The sequence below is a fragment of the Eretmochelys imbricata genome, chromosome 7, assembly GCF_965152235.1.
Source record: "Eretmochelys imbricata isolate rEreImb1 chromosome 7, rEreImb1.hap1, whole genome shotgun sequence".
Lineage (NCBI taxonomy): Eukaryota > Metazoa > Chordata > Testudines > Cheloniidae > Eretmochelys > Eretmochelys imbricata.
Genome location: NC_135578.1, coordinates 91,223,749 through 91,241,377, shown reverse-complemented (window position 1 = coordinate 91,241,377; position 17,629 = coordinate 91,223,749).

Below are 17,629 nucleotides of genomic sequence, written 5' to 3'. Positions count from 1 at the left end.
ATTCATTGGTATATTGCTTGACCCAAAAGGGCCTATGTCACTTTTGAAAGTGGGACTTGGGCTCCTAAGTCACTTCTGTGTTTTTAAAATGTTATTTCTATCCTCAGTGAAGTTCTTCTGAAGTCATTTATTTACCTGCCAAGGACTGTATTGTTTTTTAATAAGAAGGAAGAAGGAACCTGTGATGTAGCTATGCAGTCCAAAGTCAGATTAAGAAAGTAAGCCTTTGCATGCACCTGAGTTGAATTCAATATAACGGATTTATCTTTAGAAAAAATAAAGGTGTGGAGGTGAAATGTGGAAAAAGCTTCCTGAATTAGAAAGGATGCGAAAAAGAATGTCATGTATCCTTAAGTTCCCCTATATCTCTTGGTGTGTTATTGAACAAGACTTGGATTAAGTAGCAAGCTTCAGAAATTTACAACCAAAGGACAAAATATAATTTACTGGAAGCATAGCTGGATTAGCACATTCAAGCTAACTGATAACTTTTTGAGGAAGAGACTGTCTGACTGCTTTAAAGAAGACAGACTTTCCAACTCTTTCCTGTTGTCTGGATGCTAACTTTAGCATTCTTTGTTCCTAGACTTTCCACTCTTTTGTTATCATATAGAAATCTTGGATTTTCCTTTAATCACAAGACCTTATTTCCTATTTGATATCATACACAATGCTGCATTTCAAAGAAAGAACAGTTCATTAAGAACGAAACAGGGTTTGGTGAGCTAGGAAATTCAAAATCCCTATGGTGTAATAATAACTTTACAGTAAGTAATTCGTTTTTGCTGCCCTCTGCAACCCCCCCTATGTCAATTAGGCTCAGATTATTCGATGGGAGACTGGCACCCAAATACTTTTGAGGATCTGGGCCTTACTCCTTCTGTGACGGTGGTTAAGAGGCAAGACCTAAATTCTGTTTTTTGGCTCTGCAGCAATCTTCCTTTGTAGTCTTGGACTAGTCAATAATCTTGTCTGCTCATTTTCTCTTGTGTTAAGTGGGATTACACCTCACACAAGTGCTCTGATTAAAAATAATGCATGTTCATAAAGTGTTTTGAAATCTTCCAGTGGAAGAGAAACAGATTGATTACTTGAGGCTGACGTCAGGTTGCCCAGTGTAACATCCTCACAAGCCAGAATCTACTTGAAGCAGTGATAAATCTGCTTGAAAGCATCTTTTTTGGCAAGAAAAGGGTAAAATATATGGTGGTATGGGGTTTAATAGTGACTAATCAGAGCTTTTGTGAAACAAAACGCAACACTGAAACTGGAATGCAGAAAATTTAAAACTCAGATTAAAGAAATGCAGGAAGGTGAGATGCAAGAATTGAGAAACAAGGTCACTATGTACAAGTTCAAAGGCTTGGAGAAAGCTCAGGAATGTGAGCCTCTTACAGAATGTCTACACTGCAATGCAAGCCCATGCTTGAGCTTGGGCTCAAGCCTAGCCCCCCTTGCATCTACACTGCAATTGTGCTAACCCAGGGCTCGAACCCAGGGTCACAGGACCCTGCAAGGTCTGAGCACAAGTCAAGCTGGGACTCAGGGTTCGCTCTATTGGTTTGCAGTGTAGACACAACTCCTTTTGACTTGTGTCCTAGTAGTCTGCCAGAAATATCCCACAATTCCATGGGACAATTCCTTAGTCCTCTCTATCCCAACAATCTCCAATCCACTCTACTGAAAATGGAAGCCACCCTCTCCCCTCTTGGCAGACGGCAGCAGCTCAGGTCGATGTTAACCCATTCTGTTCTGATCACCGATCTGCAAGCACACTATCACTTGCTGGAGGATTCTCTGCACCTTGAAGTCTTCAAACCATGATTTGAGGATTCCAACTTGCAGCAAAAGCAAAACACAGAGTCCTTCAACACTGAATATTGTAACCAGTTTCGACCAATTTCTTCCCCATTAATGAGTTTCCTCTTGTAATGCTGAGCAGAGAATTTTCTTTTATTTCCATCCTTAGGGAAGGGAACTTGTTCAGATCCATGTTCCACGAGAATTTGCCTCATGCTGTCATCACATCTGGTTCATGAAGCTGGGTCCCCTTATTGTAACTTGTTTGTAACTTCCTCAGCCTTTCTTAATTCTACTTCGTTTACTTCAATTTCTGCATGTGTCTCTGAAGAGGAATAAATTTTCTCCATTTCCGTGTTAGTCTGATGCTGTGAGCTGCCTTCATCTAAAAGTAAGTTCCCATCATCTTGATGTTCCAAACTGCGGATGTGAGCTAACCTCCTCTCCAAGAAAAAATCCTTCTTCTGGATGCTGTGAACTGCTTCCATCTTTATTTGGATTAAAGAGAAGATATTTCAGGAAGGATCACTGCTGTTTTGCTTGGTCCTTTTCCTTCTCAGCCTTTCTTTTATGATACTCAGCTCCTGACGGCTTTCTTTTTCCTCTTTCTGTCATGGGGCATTTGGATGTTGTTATGTACTAACTGTGTTCCCTCACTGCCATAGGTCCATTCAGGAAGGCTGTGAAGAGTGCAGCAAGCCACAGTAATGTGCACAGCATTGATGACTGGAATCCAAATGGATCTGTAGACACCTCCAAGGGGATTTTAATCAGCCAAAAGTGCATTCGACAACCATTCTACGCCTGCTGAGAATGGAATGAAACCTCCTTTTGCCAGGGCATTTGAGATAAGGGTACGGTTTCATAAGCCAAGGCAAAAGTGGGTAGTTAGGGGTCCTCTGGAATAACAATGGGGACAGTAACCTTGCTTATGTCAATTGGTAGGAGTAGCCTGTCCATGAATATAGACTTCTGAGCAGCTGAAAACGGTGGCACCATGAACTTTTCCAGTACAGCCCACACTGACATGCATAAATGTGCCTCTCTGGTCCACTAGTGCCTGCATAATAATGGCGTAGTATCCTTTGTGGTTTATGTACTCACCACATGCCTGATTCCCGCAATTACTGTGCCAGAGCTTTACCCACAGTCAACTTTCCAACCCCAAACTGGTTGACAACAGACCTGTAGCAAGCAGTCCGTGGTAGCCAGCTACCAGATGCCTACAGCGACCCACTTCTGAATTGGCCAGGGTGATCTCAGTTGTGTCTCATTATGCTGGGGTGGGGTAGGGGCAAGCTACTCACAAAACTCCAGAAATGTGGCTTTCTTCATGCAAAAGTGCTGGTTCCACTGCTGGCATACAGGGGGGTGGCTGATGTGGTTTATGAAGTGGGCTGCCGTCACTATGCCAGTTATACTGAGCAGCATCTACCAGTGTGAGTCTGTGATGCCAGGGAACTCCTCCTCCTCCCCCAGTTCCATTAGGGTGGTACAGAAAATGCCACCAAACTGTTCACCAGTGCCTTGTAGATGCAATGTCAGTTTCCCGACACAGAAGTGAAAGTGCAAGCAAGAGAAGTTCACCAAAAGGCTCCTCCTCCACATTGCTGACTCCAGTGACTAGGAGTGCACAGACCCGAAGGACTGCTCAGCAGGCTGTGTTGGCAGGCTGGTCAAACTTCCTGTAACATGCAGGGCGGGCAGTCAAGGTTTTCTGCAGTGCACCACTGTCCTAGGTTTAGAGCAGCCACATTTCAGGAGTGGGGGATTCTGCAATAGGGTTACTTTGACTCAGGTCTCTGTGCTGCAGTGTGGATGCCAGAGCCCCAGGTTCAAGTACAGATTAGAAAGTCTTAACGTAGGGTTAGTGAGATGAGGTGGGTGAGGTAGTATCTTTTTTGGGGCCAACTTCTGTGGGTGAGAGAGAGACCAGCGTTCAAGCTTATTCAGAGATCTTCTTCAGGTCTGGGAACTTAGGAAGTAGATGTTGTTGTTAAGTTTTGCTTCCTTTTTCTTTATATTATGGCTTAAAAAATGATGTAGGTGCTCAAGCCCCAGGGTTCCCTTACATGGCTCAACTGTGTCAAGTCCCACTAACCCAGGGCTTACATTGCAGAGTAGACATGCCCTCAAGGAGCAGCATGGCAAGTTGTAAACACAGTTAGAAGCTGTTGGAAAATACAGAACTGACAGAAACTTTTAATCGCAGTGAAACTTTTGGGAGGAAAAATGGCATAATGTGGACAGTGTTGCACTGTCTGAAGTGGTTCCAGCTCCTTATTATCCACTCTTCCCTTCCTTGAACAATCTGGATTCTAAAGCTCTTGGCACTGTGGAGCCTATAATCATGTCCACAGTCCAAAACAATCAGGGTGGTGGTACCTGTACAGATATGAAAGTTAGAAACTTTCCCCAGAGGAAAGCTCAGCCATAATGAAAGAAATAGGTCCTTGGCTCCGAAGCAGGGGCATAGAGGAATTTCTAAAGTGGCTTGTGAAAACTGGAGTGCAGGTTGAATTTTGTGATCTGATTAGAGGAGATTGGGAGAGAATTTTGCAAAAGAGCATCAGCTCTGGGGTTGGGCAGCATATTCCACAGGGCTATGGAGCTTCAGGACAGTGGCAGTTCCTGTGGTCAGAGCTCATCTGAGTTTTATTCGGGTCTGATGTGGCAATCACCATTTTTGGTACAGTTAAGCAGAAACTGCACAAGCCCCTGGCAAAATATGAAAAGTGACTGGTTTTTCTTGTGCTTATTCTCTGACTGTGAATAATTCAGCTTGTGATGGTCCAGGCTATCCACAACTTGTTATAGATGGGCAACTTCCAGAGGTGAGAGAGGCAGCTAAAATGGTGTTTGATAGGGGCTGTACTTACATTCAGATGTTCGTTGGAAAAGCAGCAGAATGTGCTTGTCGGCGTACCCAGGAGGGTAAGGCTTGGGACCCAGGGGGTGAGAGGAATCTAATTCTGAGGGTAACACAGGAACCCCTGGGTACTGTAGAGGACGTGGCCAAGGGAAAGGAGGTAGCCATGAGAGCCCCTGGATCACCTTTTATGAGGTGCAGAGGCATAATGAGGAACTGGAGGAAGAGGTGCAGAAGCTTTAAGAGCTGGCCTTGGGAACAGGGCACAGTCCACCAGGTGGAACTGTTTCCTCCACCCCCTCTAGGGATACTGAGCTTCCTCCCAGTCATCCGAGGATTTACTCACATTATTTTGGATGAATGAGGATGCCTCAATGTGTTATTAGTTATGTGAAGCATTTGTAGGCAAACTGTGTTTGATAGTGGATGGTCTATCTCTTTAACATCTATAATTCAGGCAGGCGATGTCACATAACTGTGTATTACCATGACCAGAGTGAAAGGGCAAGGAGCCACTGTGGGGTTACTAAACCCTTAGATGTCACGGTAGGTAGTTTTCTGTTACTCATAGCTGTGTGGATGATGATTTTAGGTAGATTTTAGGAGCAGATTGGATGAACGCTGGGGGATTGTATGGTGCATTTAGCTAATCTTTTGCTGTGGAATATCTCTAAGGACAAAGAGAACATGTCAATAGCTATGGCTCACACCATGTTTACAGTTAAGGAGGTACATTCTTTAGATTGGCAGAAGTATGTGACAGATGCTGAGTTTTTGGAGCTGTGCATGCCACTTGTTGAAATTTTTGCTGAAGATGAGTGTGGGAGGATAGATGTACGTTCCAGGTTCAGGGACAGAATTTTCCCTCCCCAGAAATAGTATCGGTACCCGAGGGAGGCAGTGGACTCTATCCAGAAAGCAGCGGTCCTTAAAGGACTGTGTCTGGGAGTAGTTTTGCAGACATAGCTGCAAAGTGTGCTAAGCTGCAAAATGAATATAAAAGGCACAGAGATAAGCTTAAATCTGCCAACTACGCTGGCTGAAAACAGGATCACTCTGGGTGACAAGATGGAAAGTTTCCAGTCCCAGATTCAGTAGCCAGCAAGGCCTTGGGAAATGTTTTACTTGACAATGAAAACCTGAGGCTGAGTGGGTTAGGGAAATGTGGAGGTAAAAGATGTTCTGCACAGACTCTCAGAACGCTGCAGAGCTCAGAGGAGAGTAGACAGTCGGGGCAGTGCAAGGGTTAAAGTGTGAGAGTGGAAGTGCACGTGTTAAAAGGATGTTAAAATTAAACAACAACAATAAAAACAAAAAAAGAGAAGGGGGAAATACCTAGGAAGCGAAGAAGAAAAAATAAATAACACAACAGCTACCACTGCCTGTCAGAGAAAGAATAGTAAAAAATGCAGCAGCAGAACTACTGAAATCTATGTTGGCTGAGCCTCCGAAAAGAACACAGAAATCGAAGTGTCAGTAAAATGTAATGCTGCTAAAATATAGCTATTAACAGAGCCCGGCCAAAAACAACAATAAAAAGTTATCTCGCCTGTGATGTTATTCAAAGCTGAAATAGAAAAATGAAATTGCAGGTTAGAAATGTGAGCTGCTTAATTTAGGGGAAGCCAAGTGAAAAATGAAAAGTTATTCTTATGGCCAAGCTTCTCACAAGGCGTATGACGTGAGGGAGCGGGGATTTGTGCAATATGTCTCAGATAAAAAGCTCTTTCCAAAAGCCATTTGGGTGGGTCCTGGCTATGTAATGGACAAAGCTAGTCCAACAGTATATCTGGTTTGGGTAAAGGATGAAAAGAGGTGGTGAATCAATGGTTGCATGTTACGCAGATGAAAGCATACAAGGGGAAGGACAGGAAGGAATCTACTAATTGTAAAAAAAGAGGGAAGTGAGAAAAATGGTTTTCTCTCAGTTTTTGATCATCTTGCGAGGTATAATATGCACTACGTTAGGGTCTGTGGAATTTGGGATACAGCAGAGAAACAAAGCCGTGACAGTGCATGAGAGATAGAATGCCACCCTAGCCTTAGGATTCCCAAGTAGTCATGCAGGAAAGCCCACAGTGTTCTGGTACAGACTGGACTGCAGCCAAGATGAAGAATCCTGCAGCCCAAGCAAATCTCAGGATCAGGGACTTGGACTGGGGGACCTACAAAGGCCAATGTGTTTAAATGGGATGATAATGGCTAAGGTGGCCATTCACAGCATGCAGTTAATACACTCAGGAAATATTACAGTTACTTGAGCAGATCACTGAACTACTGCCCAGGAATCCACCTACCATACCAGGAAAATGAAAGTGATTGAGACTTTGACTGGCTCCAGGAATGTCATTAAGGACTGGCAGAGTATCACTACCTCTCCTGAATATACTGAGTAAGAATGCCTCCTACTCCAGAACTGAACCAAGATGATGAACTGTGCCCAGAAAGAGAGGCAGGACCTGACAGTGGACTAGTGATAAATTGTGAACATCAGATTATGTATAATGTACAGTACCAAATGATACCTGAATTTAACCAATTTTATATTACCACAGCAGCTCAGTCATGCAAAATATGTGCATTTCTATATGCAGATGATAGCAAAAATGGTGCAAAATTTTAGACAATCAGAGGATGGGGCAGCATTGGAGGAAACTTGGTGGTCTGAAAAGGAAAAGCAGCAGGGAGAAAGATATAAAAGAGATATAGGAATAGTACTAGCAGTTGGGGCATTGGCAACATCACCATGGAATCATATGAATATCAAGTGTTGTGGGAGGAAAATCAGAAAGTTAAAGTTCAATTGCAAAACTTGTTAAAGTTAAATAAATGACAGAATCAGGATATAAGGGGGGATTTAAAGGATTTTCAGGGTGCTAGAATAACAGGACAGCTGTTCTAGGGAAGTGGAAGCAGTTGTCCATTAAATGGGAAAAATCATGAACTAATGTATTGAAGGCAATCACCTGTTTGTGCTGTGGCAGCTTCCTAATACAGGAACTACAGGTAGGACTAAAGGAAACTCAAGGTGGGGAAGTGCCTGGGTTCATAACTAATAAGATGTTGGAATAATGGACAGAAATGTAAGAAGCAGATTTGTTCAGGGTTAGGTATAACTCAAGGGTCTCTTACACTCTGAAGAGGTGTAATCTTGATGCAACTTGGATACTTCCTGTGATACTAGCAATGCCCGTAGCCACAGGATTAAGTGCGGCATTAAGTGTACAGTGTCCCATCCATAAGGACGTTGGCACCTACTATAGCAGATTACACGTGAAAGGAATATGTCACTTGTCCTCAGGTACAGCTAAGGATGGGGCGGGGGGGGTAAGGAAAGCCCCAGGTACCTTATGTTGTTTCAAGAGGCATGGTACTTGGTTTTGTCATTGTGATGTACTGCGAAGTGCATTGCCGGAGTGTGAGTTCATCTTGTATAAAGAAACCCAAAATTGCACAATATGGCTGAGGCAATGGGGACAAGGTCAAGCCAAGGTCACAAAGGCTGGAGAAGGCAAATATTGTGCAATCTCATGCATCAGACACTTTCAATATGGGACACGCATGTGGCGTTATGATTGGCTAATTGTTGGCTTAGTTCCAAGAAAGGTTAGCCGAATAGGGGACAAGGTAATTTTTCCAGTTCCCCAACATGAGATCCACAGTCTGTCAGTTGCTGCTCCTCTGATTGGTGCTGCCCAGGTACTGTGAGGTACTGTTAAGTCAAATGATACCACCATTGCATTTAATGTGCAGTCCTTAAAGAGTCAACTTTCAGAATGTATGTTGACCTTGAACCGGGAGAGTCAAAATATTCAGTGACATAGATATTCTGGGAAATGCTCCATGGTGGAGGTTAGCATACAGCATTGGGGAACATTCATGGATATGCATGATATCACTTGGCTTTGTAACTGCAAGCCATAATACTAGGGGTGTTAATTGCATTGATTTGGAAGGTTAGGAGCATGGTTAGGCAGTTAGGAAAGAGAAGAGATGTATATGAAATACAGGCTTGATGAAGCCATAGAATGAATTCTATGGCTTCATAGTAGGAAGTGTTGGAAGTGAAGCCATATTTAGGTGTGATTAGAAGCCTCCTGTTATTTAAGAGTCTGTTCTGATAATCTTTAACAGCATATGCATAAGTGAACTGTATGTGTACAAATTCCAGAGTAATTGTGCATAGTGTTGCACAGGTGTAAGAAAGATACAGAGTAATCATGTTTTTAAGGAAAATAAAAGAGAAAGCTAGAAGAAACTGGCTTGAACTAACACTAAACCCGTATTGACAGGGGAGGAGAGTTAACATGGAAATGAGAGACGTATTTGTATATATAAGAAAAGATAACAGAAAGTTATAAATAAGTCTCTGTAACACATGGAGATTGAAGCTGTATTGTCCACTGCTGGAGGTGACTATGATGAGATTGTCCTGATGTGGTTCCCACTTATATCTGATCACTACTTTCTGAGTGTTTTGCCTGAATCAAGATTTGTTAGACTAACCTGCTGAGTAAGTGAATCTCAGTCCAGCAGTTTTAATACTGGTGTGTATAAAAGTGTGCACTTAAGGAAATTGAGCTTTGCAAGAGTCTCCCACACTGAGTCCTCATTGTCTTCCCCTTTTGCATAGGACAGAATCTTCCAAGCTTGGTGTCTAACCAAATAATTCCTGATTATAGTATTTTGCTTCTATCTGGTTTCATTGAAAAATAGGAGAACCTAGGAAACTATATTTAAAAAAACAATAGTTGAGACCATTACATTTACATGGTTAATCAATGAAGAGATGAGAAATAACACAACTAAGTGAGCATACACGAGCTTAACTCTGCCTCGTGCTACATGGGTTAAGACCACAATTCAAGAAAATATTTCAGCACCTGCTTAAGTCTACCCCTATCAGGAAAGCACACAGGCCAGTACTTAAATGCTTTCCTGGATAATACCTAGCTTTTCTATAGCACTTTTCATCAGCAGATCTCAAAGCACTTCACAAAGGAAGTCAGTAGTATCATTATTTCTATTTTACAGATGGGGAAACTGAGGCACAGTGACTTGTCCAAAGTCACCCAGCAGGGCAATGGCCAATCTGAGAATAGAACCAAAGTCTCCTGAGTCCTAGTCCTGAGCACTATCAACTAGGCCATGCTGCCTCCCCTGAATTGGGTCTTAAGAGTGTCTAATTACATGCTTTTATACTATTTCTTAAATAATATAACTAATTTACTCCCTTCCCCAAGCAGTCCTGTAGGATGCTCACTCCAGCTCCCCTCAAGTGAATTTTGTTGCCTGCAGTGGGAGTTGGATGAGGGCCCAATCAAGGGACAGTTGTTCAGTAAAGGCTAGTTTGATAAATTTCTTGGGCTGTGTACGGCCTTGTCTACACTACAAAGTTTTGTTGGCAAAAGCTGCCTTTTGCCAACAAAACTGGGGAGGTGTACACACTACAAAGCTACTTTTGGTAGCAAAACAAAACCACCTCAACAAGAGGCATACAGCTTTTTGTAGCAAAGTTAAGTGACAAAGCGTCAGTGTAGACGCTGCTGTTTGTTTTGTCATCATAACTGGCTTGGCTCCCTTGACACCTTCGAGGAGCAGTGGGAGCTGTCCGGGGTTCTCTGCTCAGTGTCCCCGTCAGGTTCCCTTCGTTTAGCCCTGTGACATCACTCCCGTTCCTGTTGTATCTTTAGTTGTCCCCTGCAATCATTTGGAATCCTGGACCTATAGATCCTTCCCTTAGGCTGGGGGGAGGTCCTTTAGCTTCCGCCCACCCACTTCCTGGATCCCAACAGGACCAGTATCCCGCAATGCCTGCGGTGACATCTCTGCTCACTGTTTTAATCTCTGCTGCCCTGCAGGCATGTGCCCCTCCCTTTTCAAAGCTCCGGGAAGGAGAAGTATGTGACAGCTGGGCATGCTGCTCTGCTCCACAGGCAGACTGCTGTGGCAGGGAGCAGGGATGGGGGGGGAACTCCTGTGCTGCTTTGACATTCCTCAGCAGGGAGAGCTCACAGAACTGCTCAGGATGCCGCTCCCAGCAACTGAGGCAGGCTGTGGAGGGGGAGAACTCAAGGGAGAACCATAGGCAGGCCAGCAGGCAGAGCAGGCTGCTTCGGGAGAGACTACAGAGCAGAGCTGCGGGGCTGATGTGGCTGGTGGGAGTTTCCCTCCCTCTGCCTCAGGATAGGTTGGCCAGCCTGCTGTCTCCCTCACCCCAGACACACTGCTCTCCTCCCCCCCCCACACCCACCCACTTCAGTTGAAAAGCAGCTGACAATCTACTCGGATGCCCCTGGAACTATGGGATTGAGAAACTTGCATCATGTGACACTGCACCTGCCCCATGAGGCATTGCAAACCCTTCCCAAAGCACCCTGCGGCCCTTGCACAGTGGGATGGCTATCACAATGCACTGCTCTCTGTGTCAATGCAAGGGCTGTTAGTGTGGGTGTGCTCTGCCGACACAAGGAGCTAGTGTGGACATGCAACAGCGGTTTTAATTAACGCGCTTTGATTAAAGCAGCATAAGTTTTGCTGACAAAATTTGTTGTGTAGCCAAAGCCTAAGTTGTATATGAAATTGGTTGTTAACCTGATGCTTGCTGAGGCTACATAAATGGAGAACATGACAGGAGCCTGGTGCACACATTAAATTCTAAAATTTGACTTTTTCTGTCAAGTATCAAATATCCTCAAATACTCTTGATTTGTTTTAGTTTTCTAGTGGATGCACCAGTGAAATGTTTCATTCTTTTGTTTACAAAAAAGAACTGTTGCCCACAAGGAACCCGCATTGTGGTTATTATTACAAATATTTCTACAACTGTAACAGAAGTAATATGTTTAACGATGTTTAAAGTTATATAGTTTGCTGAGATAACATGTAAGCAGAACCAAGACTGTCAGCCGATGGCCAAGGATGTTTGGTGAGGTGCCAGCTATGCCCGTTTTATACCATCCATGACTTTAACCGCTAGGACACACTGTCCCTTCGTGGCGAGCAGCCCGGGCTAGGCTGACGGATGCCCCAAAGTCTTAAACACCTGTGACTTTAACTGCTAGAGCTCAAAGCTCCTTCACAGTGGGCAGTCAACACTGACTGACAGGTGCCCCAATGGCAGCACTAAGAGCCTCTCCACACCCGTGACTTTAATTGCTAGAGCTCAGAGCTCCTTCGCAGTGGGCAGTCAGGATTGACTGACAGGCGCCCCAAGAGTTTGCCCCGTGGAGGCGGCACAACTCAACGCTAGGCTCTTGGTACTCTCACCTAATGGCCAGGCTTTAGAGCCAAAATGGCTGAGGTTCTTTAATTGTGTTGGCTGCTTTACAGTAAACCAGAGAAACAAGTCAGGCTTATGCACAAATGGTTACCAAAATTTATTAAACTAGATTCTAATCGTGTGGTTACAAAATTGCTAGTGCCTACTTATTTAAATGTAGAGATGTTACACACACAAACAAGTTACAAAACTGAAGCCACAATCCCAAAGAAAGAAAACAAAGTATAGAGCTCTATTTCAAAATATGTGTACACTAAAGATAGGAGATCAGGTGTGGGTGCTTCTTACCCTCCTTGCATCTCTCGATTCCAGCGGTGCCAAGCCAGGATCGGTCACTCAATTCCGTGGAAAGACGAATAAGGGACAAGGCTTAGGGACCCTCTTAGCTGCAGAAGCCTTGGGAGGCTGTCACTTATCTGACCAGCAGATAGATAGTGAAAAGCACTCAAAAATCATGGTACTATAGGTCCCATACTTATACCTCTGTACTCCTTTATTCTCTTTCTCCTTTCTTATGCCAAATTGGAGCTGGTCTGTCTGGGTGACGCCAGCTCTCGCAAGAGTAGTTTACACTTGCAAGTGAGAGAAACAATAAGTTTCGACTACTGGACATTCCTTTTATTAGGGTAAATATTTTCCCACCTAGGATGTTGGGGTGTGTGCATCACGCTATTTAGTAGGGGCTAAGAGCCATGTCTGTCACAGCTTCTCTGTCTGCTGTGAGCCTAATCGTTGTATATGTTCCCAGAGGCACATTGTAGCAGCACACCTGTGCTTCTCACAGCTTCAAAGGCTGTGCTGGAATTTATGTTAAGTGCCCTGTTGTTTTGGCTCCCTTGTGTTCCCAGCAATGCTGGTCTGAGAGGGGGGGCTGGCTGTCTGGCTACAAAGACTCAGCTGTTTATACAGGGATGTTGCAGAAATTGAAGTATTTATTCACCCACCAAGTCAGTTGGACCTGTCACATTTCCAAGAAAATAAGTAATTATTTATTAACTAAACACATTTATTGTGCCCTCCACTTCATTCAATCCCCAGTTAATTTGATCATTGTTTCAATTTGATGATAACCGCTGGCACCTAACTACTTTTGTGTAGTTAAAATTGTAACAATAACAAAATCTCCATCCTTTCCAGATAAATTTGGCTCATTTTAAGAACACACTATTGGATAATTCAACTCTAAGGAAATGTACTTATTTAGGAAGGCCAAAATTCTGGATTCCCTACCGATTTTCCCTGGACATAATCCGAGTGGTGTTATTCAGACATTGTTAAGATCTGCTCTTTGCTAGGCACCTTGACTTGACGAACTTGATTTTTTTTTTTAAGAGGAAAATACTGTTTTCCTCCTTTCTGCTGGAGAGAGTCCAAACTATTTTTTTTAATGTAAGCACAGATGTTTTTATTGCTTATGTGAATGTGTATCAGGACTCTGTTGTAATGCACTCATACAAGCAGGCACCCACTGCTCTGAAATGAGGGCTGAGAGGGGTTGGTGTAGAACCGGCTATGCTAGCTCTGTGCTCGTGGAAGATTCCATTATGCCCAGGGAATGCTTGGCAGCTAGGTGGCCTCAGGTAAGTCAGTTCATATCTGCTTTAGTTTCCCCATCTACAAAATGCGATAATATTTCACCCTTTGGAAATTTACTGAGTATAGATTAGTCAATTAACAATGATAGGAATAAGCATTGTATTAAATGGAGGCAGACAATTTGGAGCTCAAAGAAGCTCAGTAAAAATGAGAGACCTACAGCACCTGATTCATGAGTAGATATTAAGAATTTAGTGGGTTTAGCTCAACTTGGTGATGACTCAGGGAGGGATGTGTGGCTGTCTACGAGTACAAAGAAGAGGGAGAGGAATTATTTAGGCATGTGCCAGGAGGTCTGTTTAGAAGCATAGTCCTGGGATCTTAAAATTTCACTTGTTGAGCTGGATCATCTACTCAGCAGAGGGAATCCCACTGAAGAGCGATACCAACATATCAAATTCTAATTCACTCCCTGAAGGACAAAGCTGGCAGACTAAGGGTTTGTCTACACTACCGCTTCAGTCAATATAACTTATGTTGCTCGGGTGTGAAAAAGTCACCCACCCTGAGCGACGTAAGTGACATCAACTTAAAACAATGTCCACACTGTGCTATGTCAGTGGCATCTCGGTGAGGTGGAGTAATTACATTGGTAGGAGAGCACTCTACAGTTGACGTAGTGCATCTTCACCAGACATGCTAGATTGGTGCAGCTGCCTCAATGCAGCTGGCTGATATAGCATGGTAGTGAAGACAAGCCCTGAGGTCCTCCAACTAGAATGGAATGAAATTAAAAAGAAAACTTAAATTGAATATCAGGAAAACTTCCTGACAGGGACAAATCCTTTCCTCTCAGAAAAACTTGCAGGAGGAGGAAAAGTTCTACCAGAATACCCGCACTGTGTGCTTGTGGAATTTCCCATGTAAGGGGTGAATAGAGGAGAACAGTCTGATGTCTTGTAATTGCAGTGTCAGAGGATCAGCAGGAAATCTAGTATCAGTGGTATGGAAAATCTTGGTACACATTGCCATCTGGCGGGCAATTACATTTAGGAATAAAACAGTTAAGGAGACAAACCTAGTTGTCTGTGGGAAAAGATGGCATTTTTTTCCATTGGACAAAAATAACAGAAAATTGCCTTTTTTCTTATGGTATTTTAACTCAGCTTGATTTGGAAATCAAAATAGTTTGCAGAGTGGTAGGAACAACTACAGAAATTGGAAGAAAAACAAGCATGAAGAAACTTGACAGACATAGAAAATAATTAATTGGGTAGTGAAAACTGACCCTTTTTACCTTGTCCCAGAGTGAGAGGAAACCAGCTTGTACAAAAATGTCCATCTCCCTTCAGAACAACGCACACCACTGTGGCGCTGTAGGGTACATCTACACTGCATGCTTCTTTTGGCAGCATGTAGTGCAGTGGCTCTCATCCAGCAGTCTGGGTCCCACTAGGGGGCCGTGGGCAGGTTTCAGGGGAAATGCCAAAATTAAACCAGAGAGTAGGCCAGGTGCTAGACTCACTGGGGCTGAAGCCTGAGCCCCACCGCCTTGGGCTGAAGCCGAAGCTCAAACAACTTAGATTTGCGGGTCCCCTGTGGCATGGGGCCCCAAGCAGTTGCCCTGCTCACTACTCTCTAATGCCAGCCCTGGCTTCTAATCTACTGGAGGTGTTGTGGCACAGGTGGGCACTGGAGCTTTTATAGCATGTTGGGGCTGCCTCAGAAAGACAAAGGTTGAAAACCTCTGGCGCAGTGTACATACACATAGACCTCCCGTAGCTTGGGGGTAACGAACAACATAGACCGTAAGGCATGGCTTTGGTGAGTACAGACAGGCCTGAAGGGTGTGGCTGTGTACCCGAGTACACACCCTACATGCCTCTCTACTCCCCACACATTGCCTTCGGTCTCCACTGCTGTTTTTGCCGTGTCGTGGCCTGCTGCCTCCCCACTGCTGGAGTCTTTCCCTGAAGCAGGGAAAGACCAGCAGCAGGGAAAGGTTCTGGCAGGTGTGAACAGTGGGGAAAGGCTGAACCTTCCTCCTCTGCCCACCCCCTGCCAGAGTCTTTCATTGCCACAGTGAAAGGCTCCAGCAGTGGGGAGGATTTTGAAAATACCGATTTCTCCAGGAAAGCATTTGAACAAGATTCAACCCTGGTTTTTATAAAATAAGGGTTTTGCAGAGTTTGTCTCCTCATGACTGTTTCCTTTCATAATTTGTCTGCACGTGTTGAGTCACTTTATTCATGTACCATTTCAGTTTCTCCTTCCTGTCTGCTTCACTTTAGCTGAAACACATTCGGTTCTCTAAGCTTTCCGTATATAGTAGGTTTCATTTTCCAAACATTCTATCCTTTCTGTTGCTCTCCTTTAACTCTTCCCAGTCTGGCTCTAACTGAGGCCTACCCAGTGCTCAGAAGAGAGGCATTTTGAATGTCTGTCTCTGTGAATGATATAACCACTATCCTTTGGGGGTGAAAGGTGTCTTAAAAGTGTAACTATCATTGTTACAAACCCCACCACCGCTCTGCTAGTATATTCACTCTATCTGTGGCAGCATCATGCTGCAGTTTAAAAGAGTAATGACTACCAGACTTAATGGTATTCTGGGTTCAGATCTTCAGACTTCTCAGAGGGAAAATATGACTCACTGCTCGGGGGCTTTTTGTTTTAAACAGTCCTTCTGACAGTGCTTTTTTGGGAAATTCCAATGTATCTATACACAATTTCACACTAGAGTTCACTACTACAAATGTAAGAAGTTCGTTTTAAGGCCCCTCTGTTCCAAACTGGACAAGCTGTGTGACCCACTCAGGCCTTAAGAAATGGGCACTCATAACTTGCACTTGTCAATAAAAAGGAGCCATAGCCAGTGCTGCACCTCCTTGTAAGTGAAGCCAGAATGACAGTCCAGGATGAGGAGATGTAGATGTGCCTTTAAGCTACTTCTTATACTTCCCTAATTCTGGCCTGCTCTAGGGGTTGGCGTGGCAGATTACAGAATGTTCCAGCCACACTCTCTCCCTCCTGCTTGTCCTCCATCTACACTAGGACTACATGGGAATGTAGCGTAGGACAGTCCATACTAGCCCTATCCTACCCCTGCATTGGGGAATTCCCAGGAGGGCATTCCATCCCCTTTATGGCAGTAGAGCAGCATAAAAGGGCTGCAGTGGGGGACATAATCGGCCCCAGGGGGTGTGAGATCTGTACACTGACAAAGGCAAACAATCTTGTTACTTATTACTAATTATTCATATAGTATCAGGGTGCCGTTCAGCTCCAGCAACTCTTCTGATCACGTGCAACATACAGAACGCAGAAGTTAGATCACCTATTTCCTAGCTATCATTGCGATTAGTAGAGGGCTACTTGAGGTTCCTATAAAGGGAGGAAGATTGTGAGCGTTTTGGCACTCTGTCTCTGACATCGGCATGCTGATTGGCGTTAATACATATTGGTTGGTCATTCTGAATGTATAAGCATGGGCTAGATGTGAAGTCTTGCTCCACACGTCAAGAGATGTTTCCAAAAGTTCAGCAGGCATATTCCATGTAAGAATTGAGGTGTAGTTGTGGATCCTAAACTAGTTGTAGGTTGTATAGCCATAAAAACTCCATGGACAGAACCACGAATGGCTGAAATTTCTCAAAGGTATCTTATTGAGAGGACTGTCTCTCATTTTAAACTCAAATTTATCTGTTTCACACAAACCTGTCTTTAGCACTAGTATCCATTCAGGTCAAACTTTCCTTCACAGCCCTCCCAGGTCATGAAATCCTGGAAGATTTACTGTATTTCATTAGTAGCATGATCATTAGTAGCAGACTCCTAAGACTGGTCTCAGCATTACACTCTGCACAAGCCTGCCCTGTAGCTGATTCACAGCACCTGATGCTCCTTTGCCTTGCACCCTTGTAGTCATTTACATCTGGGTAAAGTGCTACTTTTCTGATTACAACCACTTATCACAGGTGTAAATGACTGCATGGGTGCAAAGGCATAAGGTACAGACTGGGGAGAAACAGGCCCATACTCTTTGAGTAGCCAAAGAGCCATTAGTAGCAATGTGGCTCATGGAAGCAGTGTCAGGCAGTGCACTGGTGACTAATGGAGTTACTGCTGGAGGACTGAGAGGC